This window comes from Puma concolor, chromosome E2 (assembly GCF_028749965.1).
Source record: "Puma concolor isolate L17-30 chromosome E2, mPumCon1.1.hap2, whole genome shotgun sequence".
In the NCBI taxonomy this organism is placed as follows: domain Eukaryota; kingdom Metazoa; phylum Chordata; class Mammalia; order Carnivora; family Felidae; genus Puma; species Puma concolor.
Window position 1 is genome coordinate 26,463,790 of NC_141681.1, and position 15,660 is coordinate 26,479,449.

Here is a 15,660-nt window from a genome sequence, read left to right on the forward strand (position 1 = left end):
ACGTTTCCTATACTAGGTAAGAATAATAAAGAGCATAGACAGGATTGCCTGGTACATAGTAAATGCTAAACAGCAGTACTACTTTTTTTTTTGAAGTTTTTGCTCAAAACATAAAGCAGAGTTAAGTGGACAATACAAAATGTAATTCTAATTTTCAGATAACATCCTTCCTTGCACTCACACTGAGACTTCGTTTCAGATACAGGAAATGTCTGCCCTCTACATTGCAACAGTAGATTTCAGATTTCATATACTAGGATGGACAGGCAGTTGTCTTTTTCATGTTTTTATATAAGAGCTAATCAATATAATATATTTATGTAAGCACATTCAACAGGCAGTGATTAAGAATGAGTCTAATTTTTAATGGATCTTATGTTCCCCACTTGTTATGTATTCACATGCAGGAAGTATTTTATTACCAGCTGAAGTATCCTATGAAAGAAGCCATCTTTCCCTAGAGACTGCCTGCTGCTACATTTGATGTATTTAAGATCTAAAACTAGACATCTCATCTCTGCCTCTTTCAAGGCCCATTCTATAATATGACCATCCTCCCTAATTTCCATTTTCACTTGGAGGGACATTTCCCTTATTTGCAAAAAAAGAAGTATATGTCAGATGCTGAGGTCACTACATTTTTTCATGCATTTCTTTGGGTTCTCTCTGATTACTAATAATTGAGCAAGTCTCAGGATTGTAGGCTTCCAGAGTGCTGTGTTTACAATTTTAAACATATAGTATTAATGGCAAACAGTTTTAACTATTAGGGGAAAATAAAGTACCTGAAGTATATTTTAAATATGATGGCTTTGACTTACTATTTTATTGTTGTTGTTACTGTTTAATGAGCTTTCATAATAGAATTAATATACATGTATTGCAGTTAATATATTAAACATTCTCAGTCATTTTCCTATAGTCTAAATGAGATATAGTCCATATAAAGACAATAATTCAAAATACAACAGGCAGTGAACTCTAATTTGTATTCATTCACAAAATATTCTAAAACCTTTAGAGTCATCTATTATATCCTAATGCATACAAGAATTTATGTCTTGCAACTTGGGAACTGTTATTCTAAATGGTTAACCATTCTAGTTAACCAGAAAGAAGAAAACTACAACTCCTTCTGATTATATTTTCTCTTATCATAGAAATATCATTTCACACTTGAATCTCTGTTTTGAAGGAATCTGAAACTTTCAACTCCATGCAAGAATCCCCCATTTAACTTTCATCTGTATGAAATTCAACTTATACATAAGGCATTTCTACACGTTCCATTTCTAAACAAAGCTGGAAATATTGAGAAGGTAACCATCCCCTCTGCCCTCACTCCAGAAGCCAGAACTAAAGAAAACTCAGGCAAAAAAAAATATTTTGTCACTTCTTAGAAATCCAACTTCTCATTTCAAAGATGTCATTTTCTTGATGATAATCTCTCATGAGATTTGAGCTTTCTTACATTTTCTCCTGTGACTCCCTACTGATACTTAAAATATCCCTATTATTTCCAAAAGAGGAAATTCATGACTAGGAATAAGTAATTTCTGAGTTTGAAAACTGCCTAAATTCAATTGAGAGAAAGAAAAGAAGAAAAACAATAGCAACGGACATGCACACACACACACACACACACACACACAAATATACACCAACACAATGGGGTACAACCATGCATTATTAGATTATATAGCTGTTAAGATAACATACACAGGAAGTATATTTTTAACAACACAGACAATGCTGATGCTTTCTACAAAGAAAAATGTAGGAAAAACCATGAATATATTATATTCCTCACTTTATAAAAATATTTATATATTTGTTTATATATATGTAATTTTACTATATATAGCTACATAAGCATACTTTGTGGTTGATGGAGTTATTATTGGTATGTTTTTTCTATAAATTATCACATGAAAAGAATCCTCCAAATATATAAAACTTTAAATTGTGGTTTGTGATGTTAAAAACAAACTTTGTTGTCCAATGCAAATGAAGAAAAATAAGTTGACTCTGAACATTGATTGTTTGATATTCACTTACCCCTTCATATCATCTCCTTACTCTTTTCCATCCTGTTCTGTGCTACAAAAGTTTGAAATATATGGACTATATTGACTATTCCCCTAGCCCAGCCCCCTGCTTTCCTGTTGGGCTCAGCCAATGGAAAATCTGGCAAGAGATTGGAAGAGTAAAATGAAAATTGGAAGAGGTTCAGATATTTACCTGGCCGTAGTTTGGCAATGGCTGTGTTACACTGCTGAATTCTATAGCTCCTGTCAAGCAGCCCTCTCATACAATTCTTATAGAGATCTACAAATGACTCCCTTTCTTGAGCCTTGGTTAAGTAGTAATGGCTCCTAAGGATGCTATCCCTGGGGTGTTTCACCATATCTTGTCATTTTCTTTTTACCTTGCCCCTACCTTTGTAAATGGTTCCTCCATCGGCTTTCTTCAAATATGTATTTGGCAATGGCAATCCATTCCCTGTTGTGACCCCGACAAATAGAGTGAGCTTCATATTTGTACTCATTCATTTCTTGCAGGACTAAACATGTTTACAAAGGAACTTTGAGCCTATATAGTAATATCCTTCACTAACACATTTTCCAGGGATCATGGGTATGTCTCAATGGTACAATGCACAAGTCAAAATGCACTTAAATTTAGATACATAAGAGACGAAAGTTTAAAAAATGGTATTTTGAGTTCACTCATGTACTTATTTGTTCTTTTAGAAGAAATAATTTAATTTGGAGCTCGTTGCTACAACTTCAACATGAAATGCTTCTTGGGTGGCAATCTAGACGCTATCCTAGTAAAAAATAAATGTTTCCTTCCACGTGGATAAAAGACTGCTCAGTTTCTTTCAACTTATACTCATAGGGTGCCTGGGTGGCTCAGTCAGTTAAGCATCCACCTTTGGCTCAGGTCATGATCTTTTCATGAGTTTGAGCCCAGTGTCCAGCTCTCTGCTGACAGCTCAGAGCCTGGAGCCTGCTTCAGAATTTGTCTCCCTCTCTCTCTGCCCCTCTCCTCACTTGTATGCCCTCTCTCTCTCTCAAAAAATGAATAAACATTAAAAAATTTTTTGATATATTCAGTATATTTGATTTGTCTCCACCATGGGACAGACATCATCATAGGCACTGGGGAGACCATTCTGAATAAAAATGGTAATGGGCCACTTTCATGAAGTTCACATTATAGAAAGATAAGCAAACATTAACAAACCAACATGAAGAAAGTACAAAAAAACAAGATATGTGCCTTAAAAACAATGAAGGTGTGTATCGGAAACCTTAGAACAATGGGACTTAAGTTAGGTGCAAGGATGAGGAAAGGCATCTTTAAGGAAAATGTAAATTACACTTAAATGTAAAGGTAGGATGGAGGTATCTAAATATGAATGCCCCTGGGAAATGTGCAGAGTTGACTTTGTTAGAGAGGGCATGGTGAGTTTGAGAAAAATGCAAGCAGGGCAGGGAGGCTAGAGCACAAAGACTTGCAGGAGGGCAGAAGTAGTAGAAACGATGGGCAGGGGTTGGGGGGTGAAAATGGGTATTGAACAATACAGAACCAGGCTTAAATGGTTCATTTCCTGATAGCAGGACAGTCTTTGAAATATTCTAGAGGACATTAAACAAGAAAGATCTGATTTGAATGCTCATCCTGAACATGCTGCATGGGTTTGCTGAGCAAACGTGCAGAATTTTTTTAAAAAATTGGTAAAGTAGATCTCTATCAGGCCATAAATAAATAAGACAGAATCCAGACTTCTTATTGAGATGAACACGTACTAAGAAGGAAAACATTTCAAAAGGAGTAGGGTAACACATACTTCAATTTTCTTTTTGGAATGGGTGCTGCCCAATCTGTTTGTTCTGTCAAAAGCATGCCTGTATGTGTGTGTGTGCGTGTGTGTGTGTGTGTGTGCCTATGCATATGTTTTGCAAACAACTCAATAAATGTTTTATAGCACCAAATAACTTCATGTTCATTTTATTCCCATTTAACTTTGAAAAGCTTATTACCCAGAGAGGCTAATTTTAGGACAAACAAAAGCAAGTCCTATTTCATCAATAAACTCATGGTTCTCATTAGCATAAGAATTTGGTATTGGCACTGAATTGCAACAATAAAATGATGCTTTCCTATTCCATTTATATTTGTGAATGAGTTGGCCAATAAAAAGCATCTAAAATACTTGTAATTGACTTCACAATTTGGGTCCAAATTAGTAAGATAAACAATGTACTCTCCTGGTCCAGACAGCAGCTGTCCACATACATGTGTATGAACAAATGTGTAAAAACCCACATTCACATGCCCATGAAGTCAGAATAGGCATTGATTATTAAGAAAAATATCATACATATTTCATGGTTGAGGATTAAATAAAATAATTCCATTAGTCCAATTATGTAAAGAATGCTAAATCTCACAAAGAAATGAAGAGATTGAAAAAAAATAACTAAAATATGGTTCATATAATAAAAAATTAGTAGATCTTAGTACTACTATGGTATATCAGAAATACATATTGACTCTCCATGTTATATAACTGCATTGTATTTTATATATAAAGCAGAATCTTTCTTAAACATTAGAATTTGGGGTAAATAAATTGAACTTTAATATTATGGGTAAACATTTTTGAAGATTTTATGTTTTAACAGATTTTATTTTTGAAGATTTATCTTATATTGTGTGGGGGCTGGGGGAGGTGAGGTACAATAAAGCATACAACTCTCCTGTGTACAACTCAAAGACTTTTTGAAAAGTGAACACACCTGTGCAATAACATACAAAATTGAGTTATAAAACATTATGAGAACCATAGAAATCCTTTCTTGGACCCTCCCAAATAATCCCCAAAGGTAATTACTATTTTAGCTTATTGTAAGCTAAATTACTATTTAGCTTACTTGTTTAGTTTACTGTAAATTAGTTTGTCCATGCTTCTACTGTATATGAATGGAACCATGTACATGCTCTTCTGTGTCTAGTTTCTCTTTTTATAATATTATGTCTCTGGGGTTCATCCATGTTGTTTTCTCTATGTAATCTCAAGCTGTTCCATTTGATAGTATAATACAATCTATTACTTTGTTCCCCTGTCAGGACATTTACATTGTTTACAAGTTTCCAAAAATATTACTTTACATTTGCTTTGGTGTATATATGTATGCTGTTCTGTTGATAATGGTAGGCAGAATAATAGCCACCCCCATACACAAAGATGCCCATGTCTTAATCGGTAGAATCTTGAATATGTCATATTACACGTCAAAGGGCAATTAAGATTTTATGTAAAATGAAGATTATGAACCAGTTGACCCTGAAATGAGTTCTTAGAAGTGGAAGAAGGAGGCAAAAGAGAACCAGAAAGATGGCAACACAAGGCTTTGATCCAATGTTGCTGGCTTTCAAGTTGAAGGAATGAGTTCATGATCTAAGGAATGCCAGTGACATTTAGAAACTGGAAAAGGAAAGGATATGGATTCTCCCCTTACAATCTCCAGAATTAATGTAGCCCTGATAATAAATTGATTTTAGCCAACTGAAACTCATTTCAGATTTATGACATCCAGAACTATCAAGATAATAAATTATGTTGTTTACTTAAGCCACAAAGTTTGTAGTAATTTGAAAACTAATACAGAGAGTTAAGATGCATTATATTATATATATGACTATCCCAGTAAGCAAGATCCATTTATAGATAATTTTACCATTCTACCCTGCAGAGGCAACTTCATTGTAAATGAGAAGACCATATGTGATTCTATTATCAGACTGCCTAAAACACTGTACCTTTATGGTAAATCTTGATATGTGATAGTGTACTTTTTCAAGCTTCTTTTATAATGTATTTTGACTTAGTCTTTTGACGATATTATTCTAAAATTTATATGAAAATATAGCTTCAACCAAAAAAATCCTATTGGGTTTTTGACTAAGATTACACTGATTTGTGGAAAATTTGGGGGGAAATTGATATCTTATAAATATTGAGTCTTTATTAATAGACACTTTTCCAGATCGCTAACAGACACATGAAAAAATGCTCAACATCACTCATCATCAGGGAAATACAAATCAAAACCACAATGAGACACCACCTCACCTGTCAGAATGGCTAATATTAACAACTCAGGCAACAATAGCTGTTGGTGAGGATGCAGAGAAAGAGGATCTCTTTTGCACTGCTAGTGGGAATGCAAACTGATGCAGCCACCTGGAAAAAAAGCATGGAGGTTCCTCAAAAATTAAAAATAGAACTACACTACAACCCAGGAATTGCCCCACTGGGTATTTATCCAAAGGATACAGGAGTGCTGATTCGAAGGGGCACATGCACCCCAATGTTTATAGCAGCACTATCAACAATAGCCGAAGTAAGGAAAGAGCCCAAATGTCCATTGACTGATGAATGCATAAAGAAGATGTGGTATATATACACAATGGAATATTACTTGACGATCCAAAAGAATGAAATCTTGCCATTTGCAACTACATGGATGGAACTAGAGGGTATTACGCTAAGCGAAATAAGTCAGTCAGAGAAAGACAAATATCATATGAGTTCACTCATATGAGGACTTTAAGATACAAAACAGATGAACAAAAGGGAAGGGAAACAAAAATAATATAAAAACTGGGAGGGGGACAAACCATAAGAGACTCTTATATACAGAGAATAAACCGAGGGTTGCTGGCGGGGTGTTGGGTGGGGGGAAGGGCTAAAGGGGTGAAAGGCATTTAAGGAAGACACTTGGGATGAGTAATGGATGTTATATATAAGTGATGAATCGCTAAATTCTATTCCTGAAATTATTATTACACTGTTAACTAACTTAGATTTAAATTGAAAAAAAAATAAATTATTAAAAAAAGTAAAAAAAAAATATATTGGGTCTTTAGATCCATGAATATGGTATAGCCTTCCATTTAATTTAGGTCTCTTCACTTTTTGCATTATGTTTTTCTGTTAGTGTGTGGACATACTGCCATCTGGACCTGCAGTTGTCTTGTGGGAAAGTTGTTAATTTCAAGTTCAATTTTTGAGATATTTTCAAATTTATTTTTCGTGTCAGTTTTGGCTTAGAGTGATGATTTCCAAGGAACTCATTAATTTCACCCATTTTATTTTTTAAAATATTTTTTTTGAGAAAGAGAAAGAGCTATCCTAACTGGAAAAGAGGCAGAGAGTAAGAGAAAGAAAGAATCTTAACAATTCTCTCTCATGAGACACAGAGCTTGGTCCCATGACCCTGAGATCACAACCTGAGTGAAAATCAAGAGTCAGGTGCTTAAACAACTGAGCCACCCAGGCACTCCTATTACACCTAACTTTAAAATTTAGCTGGTATCAAAGTATTCATAATATCCTCTTATCATGTTGGTCTGTACCCTTTACATTCTTGGTAATTGGGAGAACTTTCTCCTTTTTTTTTCTTTCCGGTTTTGGCTTTCCAGTGGTGATAGTGGTATTGGTCTTTATCATAATCTCTCCTGCAAAGTAATACAGAGATCATATGCTGGCCATCGCTATTAATAACAATAGTAAAAAGAAAGTAGTATTTATAAAATATGATTATGTCATGGTTCAACACCACATTCAACAGCTATTAAGTAAGTGTTTTTTTTAATCTGGTGAAAAGATGTAACCCTGATCCTAATACATTAAAGTTTGTAAATATATCCTTGTTAGTATATAGTAGTTTGATTTAAGATTTAAGGATTTATACTAAATCAATTTAACAATGATCAGTGGTGAAGGAAACTGCATACACTAAGAAAAGTAGCATATAATAGAATATGTACATTGGAAAAATATGTTTTAAAAGGCTGGCTTATGACCTCAATTATTTGTAATCCTTACAAAACCTCTGCCAAGGTAAATTCTTTTGTGGTAATTGATCTCAGAATAATTAAATCAACAACCCAAGTCACAGGGTCAAATTATGAACATTGGGCCACATGAATTTCATCTCTTTTTAGATATATATGATCTTGTTCTTCAGATAAGCAGACAGGTAATTGATGAATCTGAAATCTTCCAACCTCAACAGCTTTTTACACTATCTAACTAACATTATTAAAATGGGGAAAATCTTAAATATCTGTTAGAAACCCAGTAATGTTTTTGTTTCAGACATTTCTTTTTCACTATTTACATCAATTTTTGTATTATTACTATTGCTTCACTGGCATTAGACATGCTTAATTTTGCCAATATCTCAGCAGAAAAACATACATTGCCCAATTATCTTTTTTAAAAAGGGAGGGGTGGTAGAAATGGAACCAACAATTCACTCTATTCACTTTAAATCTCATAATTCTCAATATTTAAGTCTTGAATTAGTACAGGATTTAGTGACAGACAGTCTTACAATCTATTATGACCTATATATAATGAGAGGACAGTCCTATTAGGCATTTATATCTAATAATGAATACAATGTTATGCTAAATGCAAGATATCATCAAAGTATTTTAAGAAACCTCCTAAAATCATTAATACTTTATCAAAAGGAAATACTTTAGCAATTGGATTGGTCAGATTTATATATGATACACCATGAATCTCAAATTATAGTTAGTAATCAATTACCATAATTAAGGGATAAAGCTCTTCATTTCTATTTCTCTCATAAAATTAGAAAAATTTAAGTACTTATAATTACTATTCTGTTACTTTCATCTGTGAAAACAAGTGACTTTTCAACATATCCCAAGAAAATCAACATATAATGTATATCATCTAGGAACTTAAATTGGGATTTGTAAGAAATATAAATATTTTCTTATATCCAGCTGAACTTCTGGCCAGGAAAACTTGGGGAAATGCTGGACTTCCTTGACATAGTCTAATTTTGCACTTTCTATCCTTGGTGAGATAGCAATACACACACACACACACACACACACACACACACACACACACGTATACACACACACACACACACACACACACACACACACACACATATCCCTAAAGTGTCCTCTCTGTAGGCCATGCTAAGATGACTTTGGGACCTGGGCAGAGGAAATATAGGAGGATGGTGCTACTCTTGGTTTACTTTCTCCCTCTTCAGTTAGTGAAAAAAAATTTCATATACTCAAATGTAAAAGTTCACACAAATTTTGGGGGGGATAAAAAAATAAGATTCCACTTCTGACATAGTTTGCAAACTGGTCAAACTAAGATCAAGAGATGTGTAGAGAGGAGGACGAAGGAGAACGAAGACTGATCAATGTTAGTCCTTATGAACAGCCATTTGTTATAAGATTCACTAGCAGTTGAATGTTCAGCTCTGTGTTACTAAAGTATGATCACAGGAGACGGAGATGCAAATGAATATAAGCACCTATTCCATTGCAATCTAGCGACAAAGCCAAATAACATAGACTCCTTGGTGCCTGATAATCATTACCACAGTATTACCAACTCTTACTATAAAGTGTTTCAAATAGGAAATGATTATAAAGCTGTTGAGGACACAAATCCAGCCCCAACTTGACACGTAACGATAACTGCATTTGTTGAAAAGATGAAACAGAAACTTCTTATAAATTCAGATTTAATTCAGCTATTAATTCCCAACATACATGCTAAGACTCATCATGTTATTACGGACCAAAAGAAAGGCTAAAATCTATGGATTTTGTTATAAGAACTGGAGTCTCTGAATTCCTCTTGTACGAGTTGGAAAGTAAATGTAAAACTCCTATACTCTGCATTCCTGAAGCTGGGCAAAGCAGTGGGGGTTTCAATTAAAAACCACAGGAACAGAAAGGAATATGTCAATAAAACCACAGACTTGTAAGTACTGCATACTAGTTTGCAAACAAACACAGCAAGCCTTCTTGGAGTATGAGTCTATTACTGTAGATTTAAACTGAATGTGTGATAGTGGAGGTGACTATCTCAGCGTGGTTTTCCCTCATTTCATGTACAGGGGAATGCAGGTTTGCACCCTTCGTTCCCTGTACAAATGCGAAGAGGAAATTGCCTAACTGAAGAACGCAGCCCTGGAGTGGGAAAAGTTAAAATGATACTAAATCTGTCTTTTTAGTAGGAAGATCATTAAAGTGAGAGAATTTTAAGGCTGAACTGATATGTAATCAGTAATGGTGGAAAATTAGTTTTTTCAAATATAGACATCAGGTTAATATCCATTTAAATTACATGGTTTTCACTATAAGCTTTCTGCAAACAGTGTCTGACATTAGAATATATTTGTTGAGTAATCAATTGGTTATAGAGGGGTATAATCACTACATAAAATGTTACATATTTTACAAGGCTAAAATCAGAATAAAGGCAGTCATGTTGAACGGAACATAGGCAAAGCATTTAATTTATAATTCACTGTACATAGCTGTGTATTTTTTTAAGATGCCATGTGTTTCAAATATTTAAGAGAAGACAGCTATGTGGGAAACATTGGATAGTTTTACCTGGTTAATTAATTAGGCTAAATGTGGCTTAACTTTGCGACCGGTTAGTAACTGGTTTCAAATATATTGGCTTCTCATTATGCTTGAACAGTTCATGAAATTAATCTTATTGAATACCTAGTGTATTAAGAGACTGTTTGAAGCTCAAAGAAAAATTCATGATATTTTTAGTTAAGGACTATCTCAACTGAGTTTGACAAAAAAATGCTTTATTTCTCTTTCCACAGAAAATGTTTGTTCTATTTACATTTAAGGACAATGGAAATAAAAGTCAGCTTTATTTGTTAAAATTTTGATGTTACTATATTGCAGAGCTTAATGAAACATGATTATAGATACAGCACTTATTGTGGGGTTTATTTATGAAGTATTTTATTTTTGAGAATAAGATAAAAGGCTGGGGATGAACATGAATATATTTTACTTTCCGAGGTTCCTATATGTCAGGAAATTCGAGGGTTGTGAGAAGTCTTGCACTTCCTAAACAATTCATTTTTATAACTTATAAATTCCAAAGAGTTTGAAGAGGCTTAATCCTAAATCTCTTGGTCATCTTATCAGCCAGTAGTGGCATCTTTTGATTACTATAATGAAAAAGCCCTACAATTCTGAGCTGTGCTATCTTAAAGTCAAAATGCAAGCATAAATTTATAAAATGAAGTATACCATTCTTGTATTTAAAAATATAATCTTAGTGATTAAAAACAGAACAGAGGACAAGTTCAATCATAATCTGTATTTACTACTATGTCTCCTAATGTTTATTCAGCCCAGTATCTGGCACAGAGTAGGTATTATGAAAGAAGCATTTGGGTGAATAATTATGTAAAAGAATTAATGAATGAAAGTATGACATTAGTTGGAAACAAATCTAAAAGCTAGATTTTCTAAAATGTGCCTCCGTCTGCTATATATATATATATATATATATATATATATGTATTTTTTAATGTTTATTTCTTTTTGAGAGAGAGAAAGACAGAGCACGAGCAGGGGAGGGGCAAAGAAAGAGGGAGACAGAGAATCCAAAGCAGGCTCCAGGCTTTGAACTGTCAGCATAGAGCCTGACACATGGCTCAAATTAAAGAAACACAAGATCAGGACCTGAACCGAAATTGGGATACTTAAGCAACTGAGCCACCCAGGCACCCTGCTTTTTCTTTTTTAAATGAGACCTATGGCATCATAAAAATCATGTGAAATGTTTTGCGCCCTCAAGGACTCCAAGTCTGAGACTGTGTCACAACCAAGTAAATACAATTTAATGAAGAACACCACTTTAGGAACAGACACCATGAAAAAATAAATAAATTTACATTTTCATTGCATAGATCATAATATAGAAAACTCAAAAATCAGCATTTGAACATAATAATGTTAAATATTCCTGTGAGGATTTGTGATTGTAGCAAATTATAAGAAAAGAATAATTACTTTACTCCTAACCTACTCAAATATACTATTAATAAAATATCAAATGTTTAATACAGAAGTCCCTAAATGCTGCTTAGCTCTATGAAGGCACATATTAGATTATTAAAAAGCAGTTAGCACAAAGCAGACTAGAGTAGCTGTAAGTAGTTATTTACCTGATGTAATGTGTATACAAATTAAAAGGTTAAAGTTAATAATAAGCTGAGAAAGCAAAGCAAATTAAGAAATAATACATTTATCATTTGCTAAATGGTTTGACATTTGTTTAAAACACATCTGGCTAAATCAGCTCACAGCATAAAAAATAGTTAACTTTATATATTAAAATATGTCACTTAAAATTTTAAATGTTTTGAAACTCCTAATTCAAATATTGTAATTGGCACATTGGGGGGTACAAAAATCAAATGATAATATATTAATATGTTAACATAATAATAATAACAACAACAATAAACCAACTATACTTGAACTGCTACTATGGTTCAGTGAAATTAAACCATCATTGACACCTACTTGTTCATCTCACACGAACTGCAAAACTGCTTATTTCAGTCTCAATACAGACAGCAAAAACTGATGCCCTGGGGCCAAGGGCATGTACCTATGAGGACATGTACCTAGGAGTCAAGATCTGTTTGAGTCCAAGGCTCTTACTTTTTCCCCAAACTGAAATAGACTATGTGAAAACTTGCACACGTGCACGCACGCATGCGCATGCACACGGGCACACACACTGCAATATACATAGAAATATATAGTGCTGGGTCCTAGAAGTGGTAGAAAGGGAGTGTATCCACATGGGAAATTACTTTTTGCTTGAGAGGGATGAAAGAAAGAGATGGTTTTTGAAATGAACTTTGATGCATCAGTAGGATTTCACTGGTTTAGGATATAGAAGACATGGAAGGCAAAGAAAAAAAAAAGACAGAAAAAGAGAAAAATTAATGAAAAAAGGATCTACACTATTCAAGTTGTTAACTAAGTTGCTAAGTAGCATTTAGGATGCCATTGGTATCTTCCTGTCTCTTCAATACCATTACCAAAATATTACTCTTAAGCTCTTATATAAAAAGAGCTATTTCTCTGAGGTATTTGTTTACAAAATTAAAAAAGAAAAATCAAAGCACGATTGTGAATTAATACCCTAAAGAGCTAACATTGCATTCCCTCTGAATTGAATAAAACAAACTGAAATATTTAGTTTAAGCCTATTAAAAAGTTGGACAGCATAAACTTGGATTTATAATATTTTACATGTACATTTCTTCAGCTTGGATTCTATTATTTTATGTATTTATATGGAGTCTGAAAATTTATAATAGACAGTGTCAAAGATCGCAAACTCCTAGTCAAGATCGAGTTTAAGTTTGGTGTCTTCTATAAATGAAATAAAAATGTGTCTACCCCAACATGGGGCATTATACACAGAGTTTGGGAAAGCAAGAAGTATGTAAAAATAATGAACCATTAATAAACAATAATTATGATCTAGAGATGTATTTTCTAGATACATAGAAATATCTAACACTGTCTCAGCCAGTTAGCTAAGACATGTTTTATAAACTAAGGTATTTTTATAATAGAAGAAATATGAAGCACTTTATTTACTGTAAACACATGATGTAAATTTTCTAAAACCAGAAATATTAAATAAATTCGTGGCAACTACTATGGGTATAAGATTGACATTATTGATGAAATATAGATCTCCCTCCACACAACCACCTCTGAGTGACAGAATTTGGTAAATTTGCCTAAACTGCTTTGGAGTTAGTGGGCATAAATCTTGTCATATGTACACATGTATACATGTGTATATGTGTATACATGTGTTTATATACATATGTATGTATTATATATGCATATATAATTCTTATTTTAGCTAGGTAAATTAATAACATTAATAATGATCTTTTCAGAAAACTCATAAAATAATGAAAATCTATAGAAATCATTATTATCTTGTGAACTCTAAACTCAGAGATAACAATTAATATTTCAGAATGCTTTCTTCCATATATTGTTCTATACATATATGCTTGCAATACTGAATATCTACACCTTTATGAAAGGAGGCATTCAAAATCAATCAGTTATATTAATATTTTAAAAGTCATTCTACCTTCCTTAAGTATTGTTTAAAGACTGCCTAATACTTAAAGTACGACTGTATCAAAATGTTTAATCATTTTCTCAATTATTATTCATTTCAATTATTGCTAACCACAGTTATAAATAAAGCTGTGGCATAAAATATTTTTGACCATTTCTCTCACTATTTCCCCAGGTGGAATTCCTCAAAGTTGGATTCCTGCATCAAAGTGTACTGACATTTAGGGACGCCTGGGTGGCTCAGTCAGTTGAGAGTCTGACTTCAGCTCAGGTCATGATCTCACGGTTTGTGAGTTCGAGCCCTGCATCGGGCTCTGTGCTGACAGTTCTGTGCTGACAGCTTGGAGCCTGGAGCCTGTTCAGTTTCTGTGTCCCCCTCTCTCCCTGACCCTCCCCCACTCACACTATGTCTCTGTCTCTCAAAAATGAATAAATGTTGAAAAAAAAAATTTTAAGTGTACTGACATTTTTAAAGCTCTTAATGAAGAAGGAATATAATTTTTATAGCAGTTGATATGGACTAATTAATTGAGAGAAAACATGTTTAAAATTTATCAGAGGGGCACCTGGGTGGCTCAGCTGGTTAAGTGTCCCACTTCATTCTGCTCAGGTCACAATCTCACGGCTTGTGAGTTCGAGCCCACGTCAGGCTCTGTGCTGACAGCTCAGAGCCTGGAGTCTGCTTCAGATTCTGTGTCTCCCTCTCTCTCTGCCCTTCCCCCACTTGCACTTTTCTCTCTCTCTCTCAAAAATAAACATTTAAAAAAATTTTAAATTTATCATCAGACAAGGTCAAAAATTCATTGTGAGTAAAAGTTTTATTAAGCCATATGTCCAATAAAGCAGCCAAACTGTACTTTTTGGGCAGTACCTTTTTCTGTACTGTTTTTGTACTTTTTGAGTGGTACTCTTCATTATTATAATGCAACTTTGGCTGGCTTGGAGTTGAGATTAATATTGTCTGGCAGAAAAAAACATTGAAACAATTTTAGTAAAAAAATTCTGTTGGAAATTGTGAAATTGTTTATTGCAAAAATAAATTAGTCAAGTTTTATACTTTATATAAATATACCAACCACGTTCACACTGGTATCAGACCTAAATAATTATTGTCTGAGAAAACTGAGTGCTCACCATATCAAGCATTTGTCTGAGACTCCTGATGAATATGTGGCCTTCATCGCCAGCAACCCACTCACAGCCTAGTGCTCACACCCCGCCAGCTGGCTGGACACATGGATGAATAAGGAAATGGTTTTCGTGACTGCCATGGGAGCAGTGAGTTGGCAGGGGGCCACGTGATCTTCGACAGCCAACTGGCATCTGGGAGTTCCTTAACTCTCAAAGGGTTAGCCATGCACAGCGTCCAAGCCACGCAGCACCCGTTGCCAGGGAGCTACGTTTGGAAAGGCATTCTCCCAAAGAAGCAGGCAGAGTGCTCCCTTCCTGAGTAACTGCCTCATTCACGGTTTCAGGCACGTCAGTAAACATTGAAACCAAAAACTGGCATCGCTCCTGAGGTTTCTTTGCTTATTGTATTTACTCATTTATTTGTTGACTTTCAAAGAGTGCATCTTTAAAGGGTATTTAGTAGAATTCCTACCAAATGGTAGACCATCGATCTCA